Genomic DNA, 16,669 nt, shown 5'->3' on the forward strand with positions numbered 1-16,669 from the left:
GCTGAGCAGCTCATTCACATTGGCAAACAAGAAAGGGGACCACATCAGGGGGTGGGTAGAAGAGGCTGAGACATGGTCTCACCACAAAGACCATCCCTGGTGCAGCAATCTACAATTGAGAGGGAAATCACAAATGAGGAACATCTCCCCAAGAGTGAAGGATTTGTACCCCACATCAGGCACCCAAATTTGTATCACCTGCACAAGATGACCCCTCAAAATATCTAGCTTTAAAAACCAACAGCAGCGGGCTCCTGGGTGGCTCAGTTGGTTAAGCACCCAACTTTGGCTCAGGTCACGATCTCACGGTTTGTGAGTCCCAGCCCCCAGTTGGGCTCTGTGCTGACAGCTCAGAGCCTGGAGCCTTTTTCAGATTCTGTGCCTCCTTCACTCTCTGCCCCTCCCCCACTTGTGCTCTGTCTCTGTCTCTCAAAACTAAATAGATGTTAAGAACAAACAAACCAACAGCATACATGCTGGTGAGACCCAAAGGAGACAGAAGTCTCTTAAAGGGCTAATGCGTTAATTACTCATCCCAAAGATCAGCACAAAAGCAGCCGTTTGAAGGGTCCCAGACATTATTATGGGGAAGAGATTTATTGGCTAATTTTAAAAAATGTTTTATTTTATTTATTTTTGAGAGAGAATGTGGGGGAGGGGCAGAGAGAGAAGGAGATGGAGAATCTCAAGCAGGCTCTCTACTATCAGCAGAGAGCCCCACGTGGGACTTGAACTCAAGAACCGTGAGATCATGACCTGAGCCAAAGTCAGGCATTTAGATGACTGAGCCACTCAGGCACCCCAAGATTCATTGGATAATCTTAATGTATAATCAGTAGGGGCAGGGAGACATTGGGATACTCTCTGGGAACAAGGGAAATAGTAAGAGTCAGCTTTTCTTTTTTTCCTTTGTCTTAGGAGGTGCCATCTTCGCAATCTGCTTCTGCCACTATCGACACAGTCTATCCTGAGGGAGCGAATGCACAAAACTGATGTCCTGATTTTTACGGCCAAGGCTAGAATACACCACTTGTCACCTGATTCTGAAGAGCAGGGAGGTTAAAATTCAAAATATATAAAGAAAGCATACAGCTCAACACCAAACACCCAAATACTTCAACTGAAAACAAAAATGGGCAGAGGGCCTGAATAGATATTTTTCCAAAGAAGACATACAGAGGGCTGACACATGAAAAGATGCCCAATGCCACCAATCATCAGGGAACTGCCAGTTAAAACCACAATGACCTATCACTTTACACTGTCAGAATCACTAAGCTTAAAAAGCACAGGGAATAACACACGTGTGGGGCAGGATATGAAGAAAAAGGAACCCTCATGCATTGTGGGTGTCAAGGCCATGTAGTGGAACCGCTGTGGAAAACACTATGGAGCTTCCTCAGAAACCTAATAGAATTACTGTAGGCTCCAGTAATTTGACTCCTGTGTATTGACCCAAAGGAGATGAAAAACACTAACACCAAGAGGTACATGCACCCATATGTTTCTTGCAGCATCATTTACAATAGCCCAGGAATAGCAGCAACCCACATGTCCAACCACAGGTGAATGGATACAGAAGATGTGGTGTCTGCCTAATAGATAGTACACAGCCACAAAAAGGAATGAAATCTTGCCATTTGCAGCAACATGGATGAACCTAGAGGGTGTAAGGCTAAGTGAAATAAGTCAGTAGAGAAAGACAAATACTGTATGATTTCACTCAAACGTGGCACTTAAGACCCAAAACAGAGGAACACACAAAGAAAAAAGAGACAAGCACAAAAAACACAGTCTTAAATACAGAGAAATATTAATCGTTGCCAGATGAAGGTGGGAGGGGGACAGGTGAAATGATGAAAAGGATTAAGAGTACACTAATCTTGAGCACAGAAAATGTGTAGGACTGTTCCATCATATTATAAACCTGAAACTAATATAACACTGTTAATTGTACTTCAATTTAAAAAAATCATCAGGAGAAAAATCCAAGTCTAAGTGGACCCACGCAGTTCAAACCTGTTGTTAAGGATCCACTGTATCAGCACAGTACTAAAGAAAATCATCAAACCACAAAGGAACAGAGCAAGGGAGAAAGAAAGGAATAGAGAGACACTATGAAAACAGCCAGAAAATAGTCAGTAACAAAATGGCAGTAAGCACATGCCTTTCAATAATTACATTAAATGTAAATGGATTAAATGCTCCAACTAAAAGACAGAATGGCTGAATGATTGGCAAAACCAGACCCATCTGTCTGTGGCCTAAAACAGATTCATCTAAGATGTAAGGACACACACAGATCAAACATGAATGGATACAGAAATATGTTCCATGCAAATGGAAACCAAGAGAAACCTGAAGGAGCTATGCTTCTGTCAGACAAAACAGACTTAAATGGGAAGGCTGTTACAAGAGACAACGAAGCACATTATATAATAGTAAAGGGGTCATTCCAACGGGAAGACATGACAACATTTATAAGTATTTGTGCACCCAAAGGGGCACCTAAATATGTCAAGCCAACATTAAAAGGCTTAAAGGGAGAAACAGAAAGTGACAGCAGGGGACTCTAGTACCTCACTCACATCAAGGAATAGGTCGTCCATCAGAAAGTCAATAGGGAAACCTATTAGCCTTCAGTGACACATTAGGCCAGATGGACTTTGTGGGTATATATACAATACCCATCCCAAAGCAGCACAGCATACATTTGCTCATGAGCACAAAGAACATTCTCCAAGACAGATCCTATGTTGGCCCACAACACAAGCCTTGATACATTTAAGAAGATTGAAATGCTATGAAGCGTGATCTCAGGACACTCAAGTATGAGAAGGAAACTGGGAAATTCACAACTATGTAGAGATTAAACCCCATGTTCCTGAGCGACCTGTGAGTCAAGGAAAAAATTAGGAGGAAAAACTAAACAAAGCAAAACAAACCCTGAGACAGGTGAGAACAGATTGGCATCATACCAAAACTAATGGGATGCAGATAAAGCAGTTCTAGGAGGGAAGTTCATAGCAATACATGCCTACCTCAAGAAATCAGGAAAATCTCAAACAACCAAAGTTTACACCTCAGAGAACTTGAGAGAGAAGATCAAAAATGAATCCCAATGTCAGGCAAAGGAACAGAATAACAAAGATCCCCATGGAAATAAATCAAATGGAGTCTAACAAGGCATTAGAAAAAAAAAAAAAATCAATGAAACTAAGAACTGGTTCTTTGAAAACAAACAAAATTGACAGTCTTTAGCCACACCCACCAAGAAAAAAAAAGGGGGGGGCCTCAAATAAAATCACAAATGAAAGGGGAGACATTCCGATTGATACCACAGAAATGCAAAGGATCATAAGAGACGCCAATGAGCAAGTATTTTCAGAAAACAGGGGACACCATGGAAATGGATAAATTCCTGGAAACCTATAACCTCCTAAGACTGAACCCTCAAGAAATAGAAAATTTGATTGGACCAAGTACCAGTACCAGCTTGCATCAGTAATCAGAAGCCTCCCAATAAGAATCCGGGACCACACAGCTTCACCAGTCGATTCTACAAAGCATTCAAAGAAAACAAATACCAATCCTTCTCACACTCTTCCCCAAACAGAAGAGGTGAGGACACTTCCAAACTCACCTAATGAAGCCAGCATCAACCTAATAGCAAAACCAGGGCACCCACAGAAAGAAAAATAGAGGCCAATATCCCTGATGAACAGAGCTGTAACAAATTGTCAACAAAATACTGGCAAAGCAAATTCAACAATACATTACAGTAGTCATACACCATGATCCATGGGGATTTCTTCCTGTGAGACACTGATGGTTCAACATCCATAAATTTGCACGTGTGATACACAAATAAAATGAAGGACAAAAATCAGATGCCCCTCTCAGGAGATTCAGAAAAAGCATTTGAAAGTAACCTTCATATCTGGTGATGGCCAAATCTCTCAACCAAATGGGTTGAGAGGGAACATACTATAGGCTGTACATGGCAATGCCAGAGATGACATCATACTCAAAGTGCAAATGGAGTGTTTTTCCTGTAAGAGAAGGAACATGACCAGGATGCCCACACTCTTGTCATGTTTAGTCAACATAATGGTGGAAGTCCTGGCCACAGCATTTAAGCCGGGAAAAGGAGGAAAACTCCTCCAAATCAGAAAGGGATAAGTAAACTGTCACTATTTGCAGGAGGCATTACACTACACACGGAGTACCCTAAAGATTCTGCCAAAACACAGAACTAGGAAACAAATTCAGTAAAGTTGCAGGATGCAAATTCCATATACAAAAATTCTGTTTCATTTCTACACACCGTCCATTAACCAACAGAGTGAGAAATAAAGAAAAGAATCCCACTTACAAGTGCATCAGAAAGAATAAAACATTTCAGAATGAATCTGTTTCAGGAGGTGAAAGACCTGATTACGGAAAACCACAACACGTGAATGAAAGTGAAGACAATAAGCCAATGGAAAGATACTCCTTGCTAGTGGATTGGAAGAGTTAGTGTTTTTAAAATGTCCCCACTACCCTAAGTCATACACAGATTGCATGCAACCCCTATCCATGGCATTTTTCACACAAAGAGAAAAACCCTGAAATGTGAATTGTGGTGGGGGGACTCTGAATAGCCACAGCGATGCTGACAAAGAAGGAATCCCAGTCCCAGAACTCAAACTATACTACACATCTACGCTGATCAAAACAGTATGATGTTGGCACAAAAATAGACCAATGTTCAATAGAACAGAAAGCCCAGATACACCCACAATGATATGACCAATTAATCTATGGCACAGGAGGCAAGAATACACAATGGAGGAAAGACAGTATCTTCAACACATGGTGTTGGCTAAACTGGACAGCCACATGCAAAAGAGTGGAACTGGGCTCCCTTTGTATACCATAAACAAAACTAAACTGAAAATGGATTAAAGACTTTAATGTTAAGTCTTGGAACCATAAAAATCCTAGAAATATTGATAGAGAAAATGATGGTAGAGTAGGAGGATCTTGACCTCACCTCCACCCAAGGACAAACTTACGCAAGAACATCATGTAATGCAACTTACTCTGAAAATTACTTCAGAATCAGAGATCTTATACAACTAATGGCATAAAGTTTTCATTTAGAATGTAGTTGCTATGAAATGCAGTATAGAATAAAATTCTGCAGTCCAACAGCAACCTCACATGAGAAGGATATCACAGACATTCCCTGAGAAGGAATAGGATTAATACTCAAACTGGACCTGCCTGGCCTTGAGGAAGTAGACTGTGGTGGCAATTCCCTATAACGTCGGCCCTTGAAAAATCAGTAGTGCATAACTCTGGGGGAGCTACAGGGTTAAACCAAGTCTCTGCTGTTAAAGGGCCAGCACTCTATATCACTTGTCCTGAGACCTAGGATGAAGCAACAGTTTGAAAAACAGCTGCAGTGTATGTGAAGGTGATTCACTGACTAATTTAGTATATGTGCTACAGAGGCAGGAATTTTCAAGGATAACTCTGGGAATGGATGTACCATTTTCTTTCCTTCTTGTTTGACTAGCCAGATGGCTGCTTACTGGAACTAGTACTGACACGATCTATCTACATTGCTAGCACTGCTTGGCCCACCTAGGTATTTCCCTGTGGACCGAATCCACTCACACTGGCAGGTGGTCCTCCCATGTGACTCCCTCTCTACCACACTAGCAAGTAGCTTCTCTGGTGTTCCCTCGGAGTGACTACTGCCCTGCCATACTTGGCAGGCAGTCCTTGCTGTCAACAGCAAGTTAGGCACACAGTTAGGTCAACTCCCACCCCAGGGACATGGGGGCAGCAAGCCACATCCACCAGCATGCCTGCTGTAGCTATATCTGGGTTTCTTATTTAGCTGCTCCAGGGTAAACCCTGTCCATCAGTGCTCCCAGAGTAGTTGTGGCTCATCCACAACAAGAGGGCTCATGCAACCCACACAGGGGATATTTTTTGAATGTTTAGTTCTGGTGACCAGGGGGGATTATGCTTCTAGTCACCACAAGAGACCTTTTATATAAGCCCATTACTTATGAGGCCAGGGGACATAGCTGTCCTACACAAGGTATAGTAACAAACAGGATTCAGACAAAAGGAGGAGACAGAGGAATAATATCCAAACGAAGGAACACGACAAATTCCCAGTAGAAGAGCTAAACAAAATGGAGGCAAGCAACATACTTGATAAAGAGTTCAAAGTAACGGACTTAAAGATATCCACTGAAATAAGAGAAGAGTGAGTGAAATTAGTGAGGACTTCAGCAGGACCTTCAGCAGAAGGTCAAAAATATAAAAATGAACCAGCCATAGTTGATGAACACAAGAACTGAAATTAAAACAAGCTGGAGGGAATCAATAGCATATTAAAGAATGCAGAAAGATGGATCAGCACTATGAAATAGTGGAAAGAAAACCAACCTGATCTGCAAAAAGAAAAAGAATATAAAAACAAGATTAGGCTAGGTTAAGGTATCTCTGTGACAACATGAAGCACCCACATTATAAGGATTCCTAAAGAAGAAGAGAGGTAAAAGGGTAAAAAACTTATATGAAACAATACAATCTGACCACCTCCTTAACTTGAGAAGGAGACAAACATCCAGTTTCAGCATATACAGAGCGCCCCAAATAAGATGAATGCAAGGATGTCCACACCAATACTCATAATAATTAAAATGGCAAAAATTAAAGATAAAGAGAAACTTAAAAGCAACAAGAGAAAAGCAAACTGTTACATACAAGGGTAACACTGTAAGGCCGTCAGAGGATTTTTCAGTAGAAACTTTGCAGGCCAGGAGAGGAGAAGCAGACTAGGCAGACCAGAGTGACTGCAAGCACTAGCCAGAGAGGCAGTGGCAGAGATGGGGGCCTCCTGGCTCAGCCCACCATTGGAGAGGGCCTCCAGTGTGCTGGCCCCTCCCTGAGCCTGCCCTGGGCTGGTGTGCATTGGTCATCGAAGCCCAGGCTGCCTCCAATATGGTCTGTTCTTGAAATCATGAATCCCATTTATAGTCTTGGTTCTTTTGGGGTTCCCTATGCAAATGTCAAAACAATTATTATCCAGCTGATTTTCCCATGGGCTATGGAGGCACAGCTCCTGCCTACTCTCAACATGTACCCTGGAGTGAATCCTACCTTCCAAACAGGTTACATTCCTAACACCCCTTACAAAGCATCCTGTTCCCCCACCAGCATGACAGTGCCACCATATTCCTGCTCTCCCAACCCCTACCAGACCACCCCATGTGGAAGCGCTTATCCCCAGCAGAGTCCCTGTGTACAGCAAGGCCATGTACCACACACAGCCACTGTATGCAGGACCCCCTCACATCATCCATCACACCATGGTGGTACAGCCCAATGACATGTTAGTGACAGTGTACCCTGTTCCCATCTCTCCACTTAGGGGCAGCAGTGTTACTATAGGCATGGTGGCTGGAACCACTATGGCCATGTCAGCAGGTATCCTGCTGACCGCCCACTCCCCAACTCCTATTGCCCCCACCCAGTCACTGTGCTTAAATATTGGTCTCCAGGAATGCCCACCTACAGCTAAGTGCTCCCTCAGTGGTGATCACCCTGCAAATGTTCAAGGATGGAGCTATGCAGTCACATCAAGGATGTTTCACAGCAGGTGCTGCAGACCTACTGCCTCAAACCTGGACTTTCTTCTTGATGGTTTTGACATTTTAGCTAAATGCTACTATGGCCTGGCCCAGCAAGTCCCAGCACCATTAGTCACCAACTAACTCTGTGTGTTGGTCTTAAAGCAAATCCTGCCTTGTGGTCTCCTGGCAATTTTTTAGATAAGTGTAATGATAAAAAGGGAGTATTAATCTATTCTGATTCATATATAGTTGAATGCACATGGAAAACCCGGGAGACTCCACCAAAATCCACTAAAAAACTGCTAGAACTGATCCATGAATTCAACAAAGTCGCAGAATATAAAATCAACGTACAGAAATTGTTTGCATTTCTCTACACCAATAATGAGGCAGCAGAGCAGAAAGAGAAATCAAGGAATCGATCCCATTTCCACTGACACTGAAAACCATAAAATACCTAGGAATAAACCTTACCAAAGAGGTAAAAGATCTATATGCTGAAAACTATAGAAAACTTATGAAAGAAATGAAGAAGACACACACAAAAAAATGGAAAAACATTCCATGCTAATGGACTGGAAGAACAAATATTGTTAAAATGTCGATACTACCCAAAGCAATCTACATGTTCAACGCAATCCCTATCAAAATAACACCAGCATTCTTCACAGAGCTCAAACAATCCTAAAATTTGTATGGAAACAGAAAAGACCCTGAATAGCAAAGTAATATTGAAAAAGAAAACCAAAGCTGGAGGCATCATATTTCCAGACTCTAAGCTGTATTACAAAGCTGTAATCATCAAGACAGTATGGTATTGGCACACACAAAAAAGACATATAGATCGATGAAATAGACTAGAGAACCCATAAATGGAGCCACAAATGTATGGCCAACTAACCTTTGACAAAGCAGAAAAGAATATCCAGTGGAATAAAGACAGTCTCTTCAGAAATGGTGTTGGGAAAACTGGACAGCAACATGCAGAAGAATGAACTTGGACCACTTTCTTACACCATACACAAAAATAAACTCAAAATGAATAAAAGGCCTAAACATAAGACAGGAAGCAATCAAAATCCTAGAGGACAAAACAGGCAACAACCTCTTGGACTTCAGCTGTAGCAACTTCTTACCTGACAGGTCTCCAGAGGCAGGGGAAACAAAAGCAAAAATGAATTATTGGGACCTCCTCAAGATAAAAAGCAAAGGAGTCAACAAAACTAAAAGGCAACTGATGGAATGGGAGATGTTTGCAAATGACAGATAAAGGGTTAGTATCCAAAATCTATAAATAACTTACCAAACTCAACATCAAAAAAACAAATAATCCAGTGAAAAAATGGGCAAAAGACATGAATAGACACTTTTACAAAGAAGACATCCAGATGGTTAAGACACATATGAAAAGATGCTCAATATCACTCATCATTAGGGAAATACAAGTCAAAACCACAAGGAGATACAACCTCACACCTGTCAGAATGGCTAAAATTAACAACTCAGGAAACAACAGATGTTGGTGAGGAGGCAGAGAAAGAGGAACCCTTTTGCACTGCTGGTGGGAATGCAAACTGGTGCAACCGCTCTGAAAAACAGTACGGCGTTTCCTCAAAAAATTAAAAATAGAACTACCCTACAACCCAGTAATTGCACAGCTAGGAATTATCCAAAGGATACGAAAATGTGGATTCGAAGGGGCACATGCACCCCAGTGTTTATAGCAGCACTATTGACAATAGCCAAAGCATGGAAAGAGACCAAATGTCGATTGACAATGAATAAAGATGTGGTGTGTGTCTACACACACACACACACACACACACACACACACACACTAAACGGATTACTTGGCGATCAAAAAGAATGAAATCTTGCCATTTGCAACAATGGAGATGGAACAAGAGTGTATTATGTTAAGCAAAAGAAGTCAAAGAAAGACAAATATGATAAATTCCACATATGAGTGAAATAATAAGAAACAAAATAGATGAACATAGGGGAAGGGAAGCAAAAATAAGATAAAAACAGAGAGGGAGACAAACCATAAAAGACTCTTAAATACAGAGAACAAACTCAGACTTGCTGGAGGGATGTTGGGTATGGGGATGGGCTAAATGGGTGATGGGCATTAAGGGGGCACTTGCTGGGATGAGCACTGGGTGTTATATGTAAGTGATGAATCACTAAATTCTATTCCTGAGATCATTATTACACTATACATTAACTAACTTGGATTAATTAAAAAAGTGGGGTGCCTGGGTGGCTCGGTTGAGTGTCTGACTTCAGCTCAGGTCATGATCTCACATGCCATGAGTTCGAGCCCCATGTCGGGCTCTGTGCTGACAGCTCAGAGCCTGGAGGCCGCTTCAGATTCTGTGTCTACCTCTCTCTTCCCCTCCCCTGCTCATTCTCTGTCTCTCTCTGTCTCAAAAATAAATAAAAACATTTAAAAAAAAGTTTAAGGGGCACCTGGGTGGCGCAGTCGGTTAAGCGTCCGACTTCAGCCAGGTCACGATCTCGCGGTCCGTGAGTTCGAGCCCCGCGTCGGGCTCTGGGCTGATGGCTCAGAGCCTGGAGCCTGTTTCCGATTCTGTGTCTCCCTCTCTCTCTGCCCCTCGCCCGTTCATGCTCTCTCTCTGTCCCAAAAATAAATAAACGTTGAAAAAAAAAATTAAAAAAAAAAAAAGTTTAAAAGAAAAAAAAGCTAAAAAAATCTCCATAGAAATAAAGCTTGATCAATCTACCTGTAGTGACTAGTGAAAAATCATCATATGTGAAACCCAAAGGAGTGGAAAACATTTTACAACCTGTATCACCAATGCACTGTTGTAATGTACGCAGTCTTAAAGTTATGTGTTAATGTGACAAAAAAGAAAAAGAACTTTGCAGGCCAGAAGTGAGTCGCACAATATATTCTTTTTTTAAAGTTTATTTATTTTGAGAGAGAAAGAGAAAGACAGGCAGAGAGAGAGGGAGACAGAGAAGCCCAAGCAGGATCCACACTATCAAGGCAGAGCCTGACGTGGAGCTCAAGCCCACGAACCGTGAGATTATGACCTGGACCACGATCAAAAGTTGGACACTCAAATGCCCAAGCCACCCTGGTGTCCCAGCATGATGTATTCTAAGTGCTGAAAGGAAAAAACCTACAAACTAAAATATGTTACATAGCAAGGTTGTCAGTCAGAATTGAAGGACAGATAAAAAGTTTCCCAAACAAAAGTTAAAGGAGTTCATTAAACTGCCCTGACAAGAAATGTTAAAGAAATTTTGTTCAGTGAAGAGAAAAAGCCATAAGTATAAAAAAAATTATGAAAGGTGGGAGTCTGGGTGGCTCAGTCGGTTAAGCATCCACCTTCAGCTCAGGTCATGATCTCATGGTTCATGAGTTCGAGTCCCACATCGGGCTCTGTGCTGACAGCTTACAGCCTGGAGCCTGCTTCAGATTCTGTGCCTCCCTGTCTGCCCCTTCCCCACTCACACTCTGTCTCTGTCTCTCAAAAATAAACATTAAAAAAACGATGGAAGGAAAAAACTTAATTGGTGGAAGCAAACGTACAGTAAAGGTAATAATCAGTCATTTTGAAAGCTATCAAGAAGATTAAAAAACAAAAGTAGTAAAATCAGTGAGAGCTACAATAATTAGTTATGGGATACACGAATAAGATGTAAAATAGGACATCATATATGTAAAACATGGAGGAGGGGGTAAAAAATGTAATGCATTTAGAATGTGTTCTAACTTAAGCTACATTAACTTAATATAGATTGCTATAAACCAGGATGTTCTGTATCAACTTCATGTCGACCACCAACCAAAAACTTGTGATACATAAAAATTAAGAGAAAGGAATACAAGCATAACATTTAAAAAAGTCATCAGATCACAAGGGTGGAGAGCAAGAGGAGAAAAGAACAGAGAAAAACTACAAAAGCAGCTAAGAAAATAATTAACAAAATGGCAATAAGCACATAGCTATCAATAATTACTTCAAATGTAAATGGACTAAATGCTCAAAGGATACAGGGTAACTGATTGGATAGAAAAACAAGATTCATCTATATGCTTCCTCCAAAAGACTTACTTCGGACCAAAAGACATATACACACTAAAAATGAAGGGATGGAAAAAATAGACCATGCAAGTGGAAGAAAAAAAATTGCTGGGTAGCAAATTATATCAGACAAAAATAGACTTTAAGACAAAGACTGTAAAAAGAGACAAAGAAGGCCATTCTATAATGATAACAGGGTCAATCTGACAACTATATAACCACTGTAAATATCTATGCATATAGAGGTACCTAAAGATATAAAGCAAATATTAACAGACCTACAGGAAGAGATTGACAGTAATAAAATACTAGCAGGGACTTAACACTCCCTTACATCAATGGATAGATCATGCAGACTGAAAATTAACAAGGAAACAGTGGCTTTGCAAGACATTAGACCAGATGGACTTCACAGATGTATACAGAACATTCTATCCAAAAAGAGCAGTATACACATTCTTTTCAAGTGCATATGGAAACATTTTTTTTAGGATAGATCACATGTTAGGCCACAAATCAAATCTCAGTAAATTTAAGAAGGTTGAAACCATATCCAGCATCTTTTCTGACCATAATGCTATGACTCTATAATTGTAGAAATCAATAACAAGAAAAAAAAATTGGGAAAAAACACAAACACCTGGAGGTTAACCAACATGCTAGTAACCAACCAATGGATCAATGGAGAAACCAGAAGAAATAAAAAAATATCTAGAGACAAATGGAAACGGAAACACAATGGTTCAAAAATCTTTGGGATGCAACAAAAGGCATGCTAAAAAGGAAGTATAGAGCAATATAGGCCTACCTCAAGAAACAAGAAAAACCTCAAACAATATAACCTTACACTTAAAGAAACTAGTAAAAAACAAAGCCCCAAATTAATAGAATGAAGGAAATAATAAAGATTAGAATGGAAATAAATACAGACTAAAAAATTATAAAAAAGATCAATAGAACTAAGTGCTGTTTTTTTTTAAAAGATTAAATTGATAAACCATTAGTTAGACTCACCAAGAAAAAAAAGAGAACTCAAAAGCAGAAATAAAAGAGAAATTACAATAGACACCACAGAAATACAAAGAAATACAAGGTTCTACTATGAAAAATTATCTGTCAACAAATTAAACAACCTTGCAGAAATGGATAGGCTGCAGATACAATCTCCCAAGATTGACTAAGAAATAGAAAATCTGAATTGACCAATTACTACTAATGAAATTGAATCAGTAATCAAAAAATTCCCAACAAAAGTCCAGAACCAGATGGCTTCACAGATAAATTTTACCAAACATTTAAAGAAGAGTTAATATCTATCTTTCTCTAACTATTCCAAAAAAGAGGAGAAATTTAGGCTTCCAAGTTTAGTTTACAAGGCTAGCATTAGTCTGACTCTAAAACCAGATAAGGACACTACACACACACACACACACACACACACACACAAAGAGACAACAAAAAAAGAAGTAAATAACAGACAATTACAGACCAATAGCCCTGATGTCTGAACAGATGAACATAGATATAAAAAAATGCAAAAAAAAGCAAAAATATTTAGCAAACTGAATTCAAAAATAATTTAAAAAATAATTCACCTCATTCAAGTGGGATTTAATCCAGGGATGCAAGACTTATTTATTATCCACAAATCAAAGTAATACACATTAACAAAATGAAGGATAAAAATTATTATGATCACTTCAATAGATGCAAAAAAGCATTTCACAAAATTCAACATCCATTCATGATAAAAATTCTCAGCAAGTGAGTTTAAAGGGAACACACCTCTAAAGGCCATGTAATATAGGCCTATAATAAAGGCCATGTAAACAAACCCACAACAAACATCATAGTCAATGGTGAAAAGCTGAAAACATTTCCTTTAAGATCAGGAACAAGACAGGGATGCTTACTCTTGCCACTTTTATTCAACATAGTACTGGAAATCCTGTCCACAGCAGTCAGTAAGGAAAAGGAAATAAGAGACATTCAAATGGGTAAAGAAGTAAAAATGTCTTATTTACACGTGACATTGTAACATATGTAGAGAATCCTAAAGACTCTACCAAAAAACTATTAGAATAAATAAATTCAATAAAATCACAAGATACAAAAATCAATATACAGAAATCTGTTGTAAAAAAAAAAAAAAAGAAATCTGTTGTGTTTTCATACACTAATGACAAACTATCCAAAAGAGAAATTAAGACAGCAATTCCAATGAAAATTGCATCAAACATAATAAAATACCTAGGAATAAATTTAACCTAGGAAGTAAAAAGTTGTACTCTGAAAAATAGGACATTGATGAAAGACACCGAGGATGGCACAAATAGAAGATATTCCACGCTCATGGATTAGAGGAATATTGTTAAAAAGCCCATACTATTCAGAGTAATACCCAGATGCATTGCAATCCCTACCAATATTCCAATGGTGTTTTTCACAGAAAGAGAACAAAGAACCCTGAAATGTGTATGGAGACACAAAAAGCTCTAAATAGCCAAAGCAATCTTTTCTTTTTTTTAAATTAAAAATGTTCTTACAGTTTATTTTTTGTGAGAGAGACAGAGTGCGAGTGGGGGAGGAGCTGAGAGAGGAGGAAACAGAATCTGAAGCAGATTCCAGGCTCCAAGCCATCAGCACAGAGGCAGATGCAGGGCTTGAACCCATGAACCATGGGATCATGACCTGGGCCAAAATCAGACGCTTAACTGATTGAGCCACCCAGGGGCCCCAATAGCCAGAGCAATCTTGACGAAGAAGGACAAAGCTTGAGGAAACACAATCCCAGAACTTAAGCAATATTACATATCGACAGTGATCAAAACAGTATGGCATTGGTACAAAAATAGATCATAGTTCAGTGGAACAGCATAGAGAGCCCGGATAAACCCATGCTTAGTGGTCAATCTATGACACGGGAGGCAAGAATACACAGTGGGGAAAAGAGGGTCTCTTTAACATACAGTGATGGTTAAACCAGAGAGCTACGTGTAGAAGAATGGAACTGGGCAGCTTTTTTACACCATATATAAAATTCAACTCAAAATGGATTAAGGATCTGAAACCTTAAAACCCTAAACAAAACCAGAGGCAGTAATCTCTTGGACGTTGGCCCTGGCAATATTTTTATGGATATGTCTGCCCAGGCAAGGGAAACAAACAAAAGCCAAAATAAACAACAGGGACTACATCAAATAGAAAAGCTTTTGCACAGTGAAGGCAACCATTCACAAAAGGAAAAGGCAACCTGATTTGGAGAAGATATTTGTAAATTGTTTGGTGTGTTGTATTTGGGAATGGTTGCCAAACACCCAAATACTTAAACTGCAAACAAAAATGGGCAGAGGGCCTGAATATGCATTTTCCAAAGAAGACATAAGATGGCCGACATGCACATGAAGGATGCTCAATGTCACTGATCATCAGGGAAATGCAAATCCAAATCAAAACCATAATGAGCTGTCACCGCACACCAATCAGAATAGCTAGCATAAAAAACTCAAAAAGTAAGAGGTGGCAAGGATGTGCAGAAAACGGAACTTTTATGCACTGCTGGTGGCCATGCAAATTGGTGAAGCCACCATGGAAAACAGTATGGAGGTTACTCAAAAAATTAAGAGGAGTAAAAAAAAGTTAAAAATAGAAGTACTATAGGACCCAGTAATTCCACTTCTGGGTGTTTTCCAAAGAAAATTAAAACACTATTTCAAAAAGACATGCACTTCTATGTTTACTGCAGCATTACTTACAATAGCCAAGATATAGTAACAACTTAAGTGTCTCCCAATAGATGAATGTTTAAAGTCCATAAAATGGACTGTTACTCAGCTACAATAAAAAGTATGAAATCTTGCCATTTGTGACAACATGAATGGACCCAGACGGTATTATCTTAAGTGAAATCAGTTGGACAGAGAAAGACAAATGCTATGTGAATTCAGGTGTATCTTGAATCTAGAAAACAAATGAACAGCAAGAAGGAGACTCATAAATACAGTGGACAAATGGTGGTTTTCAGAGTAGAGGGAGTAGAGGGATGGGTGAAATAAGTTAAGGGGATTGAGAGGTACAAACTGTCAGTTATAAAATAAAGTATAGCATAGAAAATATAGTCAATAATATTGAAATGAATGTGAGGACAGTGGTGAACATTTCATAATGTATTTGTTGAATTAGTAGGCTATGCGTCTGAAACTACTATAACTTTATATGTCAACTATACTTCAATTAAAAAAGAAACTTCTAGGGGCACCTGGGTGACTCAGTTGGTTAAAGCATCCAACTTCAGCTCAGGTAATGATGTCGCATTTCATGAGTTCTAGCCCCATGGTGGGCTCGGTGCTGACAGCTCGCAGCCTGGAGCCTGCTTCGGATTCTGTGTCTCCCTCTCTCTCTGCCCCTCCCCTACTCACACTCTGTCTCTCTCTCTCTCAAAAATAAACATTAAAAAAATTTAAAAAAGAAACTTCTAGAAGAAAACACAGGCAGTAATATCCTTGACCTCAGTCTTGACAGTCACGTTTTTAATCTGACACCAAAAGCCAAAGCTACAAAGGCAAAAATAAGCAAGTGGGACTACATCTTGCTTATTAAAACTTTCTGCACAGCAAATAAATGAATGCATCAACAAAATGAAAAGGCAATGTATTGAAAGAAAATATTTTCACATCATGTACCTGATAAGGGGCTAATACGCAAAATGTATAAAAAACTTGCACAACTCAGTAGCAAAAAAACCCACAATCCAATTAAAAAATGGACTGAATATTTGAATAGACATTTTCCAAAGAAGACATACAGATGGCCGACAGGTATGTGAAAAGATACCCTACATTGCTCATCAACAGGGACATGCAAATGAAACCATAATAAGATATCACCTCACCCCTGTTAGAATGACTATTATCAAAAAGGCTAGAAATAACATGTGTTGGTGAGGCTATGGGAAAAATGGAACTTCTT

General features: G+C 39.6%; 1 long non-coding RNA gene and 1 pseudogene across 2 annotated transcripts in view; one reads left to right on the top strand and one right to left on the bottom strand.

Annotated features, from left to right (window-relative positions):
• LOC123591443 overlaps nt 1-16,669 on the bottom strand; it is a 207,057-nt gene that overhangs the window by 47,763 nt on the left and 142,625 nt on the right. The window lies entirely within an intron of this gene.
• LOC123591441 lies at nt 7,031-7,609 on the top strand (annotated as a pseudogene).

This window comes from Leopardus geoffroyi, chromosome B4 (assembly GCF_018350155.1).
Source record: "Leopardus geoffroyi isolate Oge1 chromosome B4, O.geoffroyi_Oge1_pat1.0, whole genome shotgun sequence".
NCBI lineage: Eukaryota > Metazoa > Chordata > Mammalia > Carnivora > Felidae > Leopardus > Leopardus geoffroyi.